The sequence below is a fragment of the Colias croceus genome, chromosome 13 (genome assembly GCF_905220415.1).
Source record: "Colias croceus chromosome 13, ilColCroc2.1".
Taxonomy (NCBI): Eukaryota; Metazoa; Arthropoda; class Insecta; order Lepidoptera; family Pieridae; genus Colias; species Colias croceus.
The window spans coordinates 3714166-3721585 of NC_059549.1; positions in this window are offsets into that span (position 1 = coordinate 3714166).

Here is a 7420-nt window from a genome sequence, read left to right on the forward strand (position 1 = left end):
TGAAGTTGGGTGATTTGGAATTCATTGTGGTTGATGTTGAGATAATTTTTACAGCGATTTTAGTAGATTGTTGTTCTTTAAGGTTATAATAAAATGATAGTCTTTATTAAGATACACTTAATGGAAGATTCAAAATAAATAGGTACGTACACAAACAAATATAAAATAGAGGTGAATATTGTTACACCGGCCGCGGCGGTTGAATACTTTTTTGTAGGTATTTAAAGCATCAATGGAATTCTTTTGCAGTAGACATACTTTGTCGTATACCTTTGTACATTTTCAGGCTTATATACTCTGCTACATTATTTTGAGTATATCAGATCAACAATAATAAGTTACGATGTCAGATTGGTTTCAATAACCTAGCGTGAAATACGTTTCAATAACACAAATAACATTAGAAGGGCCAACGGCTAGCAATAATTAAGATATACCAATCCAATAAGCATTTGAAATACATAACTGATTTATAGGCAGTAAATTACAATGCGTGGTCACGTTGGTAATGCCTGGTCACGTAATACTTACTATAATACACGTATGTGACTGTAGCTGGTAGATTTAACCTACTTTTGGAAGTCAGGTTGAACTTTCCTTCAACGTTTTCATATGCTTTGTGTATGATTGATACTCTTTTTTCATTAATTTTAATTTTGATCAATTTAATAAATAACTCAGGCCCCGGAACCACAGACACAATAGAAAATCTATTGTGTCTGGGACCGACCGGGCCGCTTGGGGCTCAATGGGTTAATTTTAATTTTATAAAGATGATAAGGGCATTAGCGTTCTAAAAGTATGTTACAAATATATACTAGAACTCTCTCTGTACAGTGTTTAGTGAGTGTCAACCTTATAACTGAGAATCATTTTGTGCAGTAGTTGGTATTATTTATTGGTTATTATTTACTTCCAGAAAGGTAGTAGAGTAGGGTTTTATGGCATTCAAATGCTTTTTAAATATAAATTTATAAAGACCAACTCGGCCACTCGTATAACCTATGTGTATGTATTTCTGAGAAGCACCATATTATAATTTCAAGTAACTATAAAACGTGCAAATAGCACGATATTCGTTACAGGAATATTTGTTTGATTTTAATTTTGATCAGCCAACAGCTAGAGGTGGAATGAATTCTTTGAAAAATGCTCTATAAACGTTCAACTCATATCATGAATTATACGTATATATTGCAAACAACAAGCATAAAACATTAAACAAAGTGAAAATCCCAAAATAAAAGAGTATCTACTGTTTGCACGCAATTAATTTGAACTTTTATGTGCCGATATTTTACATTCTCAAACAAACATAAAACAATTTAATCACTTTACCATGGAGGTGCTGATTGAACGTAAAAAATATTACGCGCTACGTGATTCAAGATTGTAAAATAACATTGTATGTTTACAATCTATAATTAGTGGACGGATTATGGTCGTATATTCTCTTCGACTTTATTACTTGTAAAAGCGTATAAAGTAAGGGGTATGATTTCTATAAAGAACGTTGTAGCGCTAACAAGCCAATAGAGAAGATTAGTGGATATAGTCGTTAGCGAGTGACGTCATACATCATATGAGGGAACGGCCAGCGTCCGGGTCGGTATAAATATGTAAGCTGGTACTTTATTGTAGCAGAATTATATTTATTGCTTATGTATTCTGGATTTGTATGCGGCAAGTTAGGATTCGCTTGTTCTTTGAACTGATTTATTGACAAAATTTAAGACAATAATGGCATTATTAAATACACGAAAACCTCTACAAAATGTATATTCGTTTTCAAGTAAGAAATGAAATGATGTATGTCAATTAGAAATGAGAAATATATTATAATAGTAGAGAAAACTCTAGCTTCCTACAGCAAGAGTTAAAATAAAATAAAATGTGTGTAAAAACGACCTCGATATTGAAATAAACTAAAAATCACAGGGTATATTCGCCCTTGCAGCAAACCATAATATATAACTCCCGTAGTTATCATCCAACTAGGGTGAAAATACGATAAATTATCGTTACCAAAAGTATCAAGAATTTCCAATAATCGAACGGCAGATGTCAACAAAGACGGCAAACTTCCGAAAGAGTTGGAAAGTAATATTGGGTTGAGTCAATAAACGGGGGTATTTGATACACTTGTAAACTAATAACCTCACCCCATATTGGCTGTATTAAAATAATAAGAATGGGATTGATATGATGTGTTTGTTTGTGTACTATATTTTCTATTTATATTCTCCTTTTACGTGTGCTTTGTATTTTTGCCAGAGCATGGGAATATCTAACATTTGTTCATTCAATGTCATTTAAATTCTAATATTCTACTGTGTCCAAAGGTATAAAGAGTATATTTTCTAATGACACAGTGCATTTATTTTATTCATAACGATCAAGGTACAATACCAAATTTTAAGGATGATAATACAAATTTGCGCAAGCGTTGTAAACAAAAGAGCATATTGTAATAACACAGTGAACTAATACCAGTCCTTTGCTACTTCTTTTACGTTCTCATAACTAATTGAATACACAAAGAGCTGTTTTAGTCTTGCATTGTGTACAACAAACACAGAACGATTTTATAACGAAGGAAGACATCATTTTAACAATTTCTTTTAAACAAACAATAGTTTACGGGCCAGGAGGCACGGGAGCTGTAATTATTTACAATCCGACACGCGATCAGGGGTTTTACAAAAAACTATGACGTGAAATCTCATTTCCTTTACCTTTGTCCATAGAAAGTAAACAAAATGGCTCCCGGGCGGTAATTTGTTGATCAGAGTGTTCATTAGTTATTGATAGCATATAATAAACCAAACTTATAATATATAGATATAATTTAGGTGATTCATTGTAGAGCGCAAACATTCTACGACAATTGTATACTTTTTTTGTTTAACTTTGTTAATAAAATTTAAAGTATGAAAATGCTACTCAAATTTGACTTAACTTTGGTAATAATCAAATAAAAGTACCTACTAATTATAATCGTTCAGAAAGAAACAATGTATTTTAAAAATACAATGAATGCATTTTAAGAAATGAAACAATACTTTATTCAAAATAGGAATGTTTAATTTACGCTGCTTAAAATGCTGGCACGATGTCCTGATAGTGATATTAAAAAGGTATATTTTTCGAAGTGGGTCCATGCGTTCGCGTGAGCCGCTCGCGTGTGCTGGCCTCAAATTAAAACTCAGCCGATAAGACACTGAGCCTCACGACAGAGGCGTCTCTTTTAATTACGCACCCTACACCTCGTCAACTAATCTACCCCTTCAAATTCGAATTATTTAAAAAGTAATTACATTTCTTTGTCGTCATAAGACAATTTTTGATTAAACTGAACGATTGTCATAAAATCAAATTATGAGGACAAAGGATGAAACTGTTAAAATTTGAATTAAAAATAATTTCTCGTTTCAAGGAAAAATTAAGGGGAATTATTAGAAGTCGTTCTTTTAATTAAAATAAGAAAATGTTTACCTTTCATTTCTTTATAATTAAATTTTATTGCCACGATTCAAACTGCCGAAAAATTTAAGGTTCAAGATATTGAGTAGAAATTACGAAGGAATGGTATTTTAAATATTTAAAAGATTGTTCATAATATACTAGGTATTGTTATAGTCCAGTATTAATACTCATTTTTACCTGAAATCAACTACTAAATTAAACTTACAAAAATATTACCTAATTATTTCAGCACTATTATAACGATAAAAATCGTTCAGTGTTGATTTTATAAACAGATCGAGTAAAACAATTCGACCGTAACAGGAAGATCTTTCTCTAACGACTTATTCTGTAAGTTTAAAAAAACATTTCAAGGAATAAAATGAATAGTATCGATTAAGAAGCTGCTAAGATCGCGTGAGTGATTCAGACACCTTCGGGGAGACTCCCGTGTCAAGTTTAATTGGGCCATGGTTTTGCTCCTGTTGCGATGGCAACCAGATTGTTCCTTATTTATGTGGGGTCACGAACTTTAAAATTCATCAATTATTTCGTTATGTCCGTTCCAATTATAAATCTTAGTCCATTATTAGTGTATCTGCATTATTGATGTTCGATTATTTTTGTTTTTTTTTTTGTGTTCTTAAAATACACGTTTTATTTATCTATATCAATCTATAGTTTTACTGCATTTTGCCCGTTAATTTTTAATTGGTGTTAATTTTATAGGACTATTTCGTAACATTATCTTTTGAGCTATATTTATACGGAAAATTACTAGTGTGTGTGTGTGTGTGTGTGTGTGTGTGTGTGTGTGTGCCATCCTTAATGATACGTTTAGGAAGCTAGAATTAAAATCTAATTATGTAGTGTGTCTATGAAATTTTATGGCAGTAAGTAGTTTTAGTTATTAAAGTCTATAATATTATATTAATCAACATAATACCAACTACTTTCTATATCGACTAAAAGTTTATTATTGATGTTTGGATAATTGGGTTGGGTTGGATATTCTAAATTTAGTTGATTTATTTTTATATTCAGGTTTGACAATATTTTATGTGCAATATTAATTATTGCAAATAAAATATATCGTCCAACATTTTTACTTACCTAAAGGTAACACAAACGGAGTCGAATGCATAACTAGTCCAAAATATAAAATGTAACGATCTAATTTCATGCCGCTTGCTCTGTTCAACGGTCGATTACGGCACAGTAAATTGCACCATCAATTTCTTTGGTTACGTCTTTCCGAACTCAACTCATGGAGAAAAGGTGGGAGTATGCGCAGGATATCCATATGCTGTTTGTGGATTTCGCTAAAGCGTATGACAGCGTGGACCGCAGCTCAGTTATTACAATCTTACATAATTTTAAAATCCCTACAAAATTAATCAAGATGATACAGGTCGCCACCAAAGAAAGCAGGGCTGTGATAAAGGTAGGCTCGGAGGTTACCGACTCATTTGAGGTGCTCACAGGACTTAAGCAAGGAGATGCGCTGTCACCCATGCTGTTCAACTTAGCACTTGAACACATCATCCGACACATTCTCACACTCGATGGCGGAGTGCAATTAAATGGACAGCATAAGGTGATAGGGTATGCCGATGATCTTGCTTTACTAGGAGGTAGGAAGGAAGAGATAGTGTGTTCCGCACTCACCCTGGAAAGGGAAGCAAAGAAAATAGGCTTGCGAATCAACCACGGCAAAAGCGAATACATGCATATGCGCCGATACAAAAACAGCAGGATACCTAGGATCGACCTGTTAGTAGGAGACACTGTCTATAAAGGTGTGGACAAATTTAAATACCTGGGATGCACTGTGACCGATACGTACACGAGGGAAGAGGAAATTGATATAAGAATACAAAATACCCTCCGCTGCAGTGCAGCCTTACATAAAATACTGGTGTCGAAGATCCTCAGCAGACGAACAAAAATCTTAATCTATAAAACCATATTAAGACCTATATTAATGTACGGCTGTGAGACATGGACACTAACACAAAAGGAAGAAGGCAAGCTCCTAGTCACTGAGAGGAAGATCTTGAGAAAGATGTTTGGGCCAGTGCTAACTGAAGAAGGAATTTGGAGGAGGAGGAAAAACTTGGAACTTGAAGACCTAATGGCTGAGCCAAATATCATCGGTGAGATTAAATCGCAAAGACTCCGATGGCTCGGCCATGTAGAAAGAATGGGGGAAGATCGAGCAGCGAAACGAGCGTACCTGGGACGGCCATCAGGACGCCGTCCGGTTGGGCGTCCTAGGTACCGCTGGAAAGACGAAATCGCCAAAGACCTGCGCACCCTCCAAATCGAAAACTGGCAAGAGATGGCGCAGGATAGAGTAAAATGGAGGCTCTTATTGTCGGAGGCCAAGACTCACTTTGGGTCCCTGCGCCACTCCAGTAGTAGTAGTAGTAGTACGTCTTTGCAGCTTTTCTTATGAGACTTCCTTAGTCCTTAGTTTTAATTTCTTTGTAATTAGAATTAGCATTTGGATATGATGTTTTTTTTCTTAATCCGCTCCTTAGTACGTATAACTGTCCAGTAGACTTCTTACCAACAAAAGAGTTAATAATAGTAAACAATGCTATTTCTCTTTTGGCAATATAATACGAATCACTATTTTTTATTTGTTTTCTCGAGTTTATTTAAATTTAGAGAGATAACATATTAGCACATTAGTGAAAAATAAAAATATTTCGGCGGCAAAGATCTAAAAGTAATCTGGTATTTTTACAAATTTTTTACAATGACTTATTAAATATTTCATATTTTATCGAATTAACGGAATGGACGAGATAAGAGCAATAATATTGAGAGTCTTATAAATCCATAAAAATACTAAGTCAATAATATTGAAAGAAAAAACAAGTTTATATCAGTTTTATTATACTTTAATTAGGTACGACGAATACATCCTTTTATATTAACACTAATATTAAACATAACGTAGAACTATAAAAGATGGTTGTTAAATTAAACAAAAAATAGGCCATTAGACAGCATCAAAACGTCTTTATAGCGATCGGATTCTTCTCTAATTGGCGTTGAGAAATAGTTGTAAAAAGTTGAAACGCATATAAATGAAATATTATAGGCGGAAAATTAGTTACTTTATGAATGCTTTATGATTATCTTTTTATATGGTATTTATGTAACTGTAAGTGCGGTCCGCTTTGTATTTGTATTGGAATGTCCAGGCATAGTTTTGGTTGGTATTTAAAACAACGAGGTTATCGTTATTGTTTCTTACGATAAATTAGTACGAGTGAATGTAAATTTTTAAAATACAATGAATATAGGAATATTCTGATAGAGGCTCTATTAACAAACAATTTTGTCCAAAACATTTATTTCAATGTGACAATATGAGATTAGCTGAACTCTTACCCGAAATACTGAATACGGTATTTTGTGTTTTTTAACACTAATATCAAACGATAATAATTCTCTAAAATTGTATTGTTACTGTTTAAATTTCATGACCAATGAATGAAAACCTGTTCAATACGATTAAAATACAAAGTATACATACTGCGCCTGTAACTTTTTGATTAAATTATATACATATTTGAACTATTACAGATACCTACTTACTGTAAGTAAAACATAGAACACCCAAGTTCATCAATTTTAGTTTAGATATTGTAATTGCTAATCATATCACACGCGTGCGAATCGCAGCGATATGATGAAATGGAACCGGAAGATATAAATCATTAGTCGGATCCCGGGATGCTTCAACATGTCACAGCCGTGTAATGGCACGTCACACGGGCGGCGTTTTGATTTAGTTTTCATGTTGAAATAGATATATAAAAATGTTTGTTTTGAGATAGATGTTGCTTATAATCGAGTTTGATTTGCTATTGTGTATATGTAAAATTATATTTATAAGCTTTTATAATTTATAACGCGCAAATATCTTGAATAAATTTTA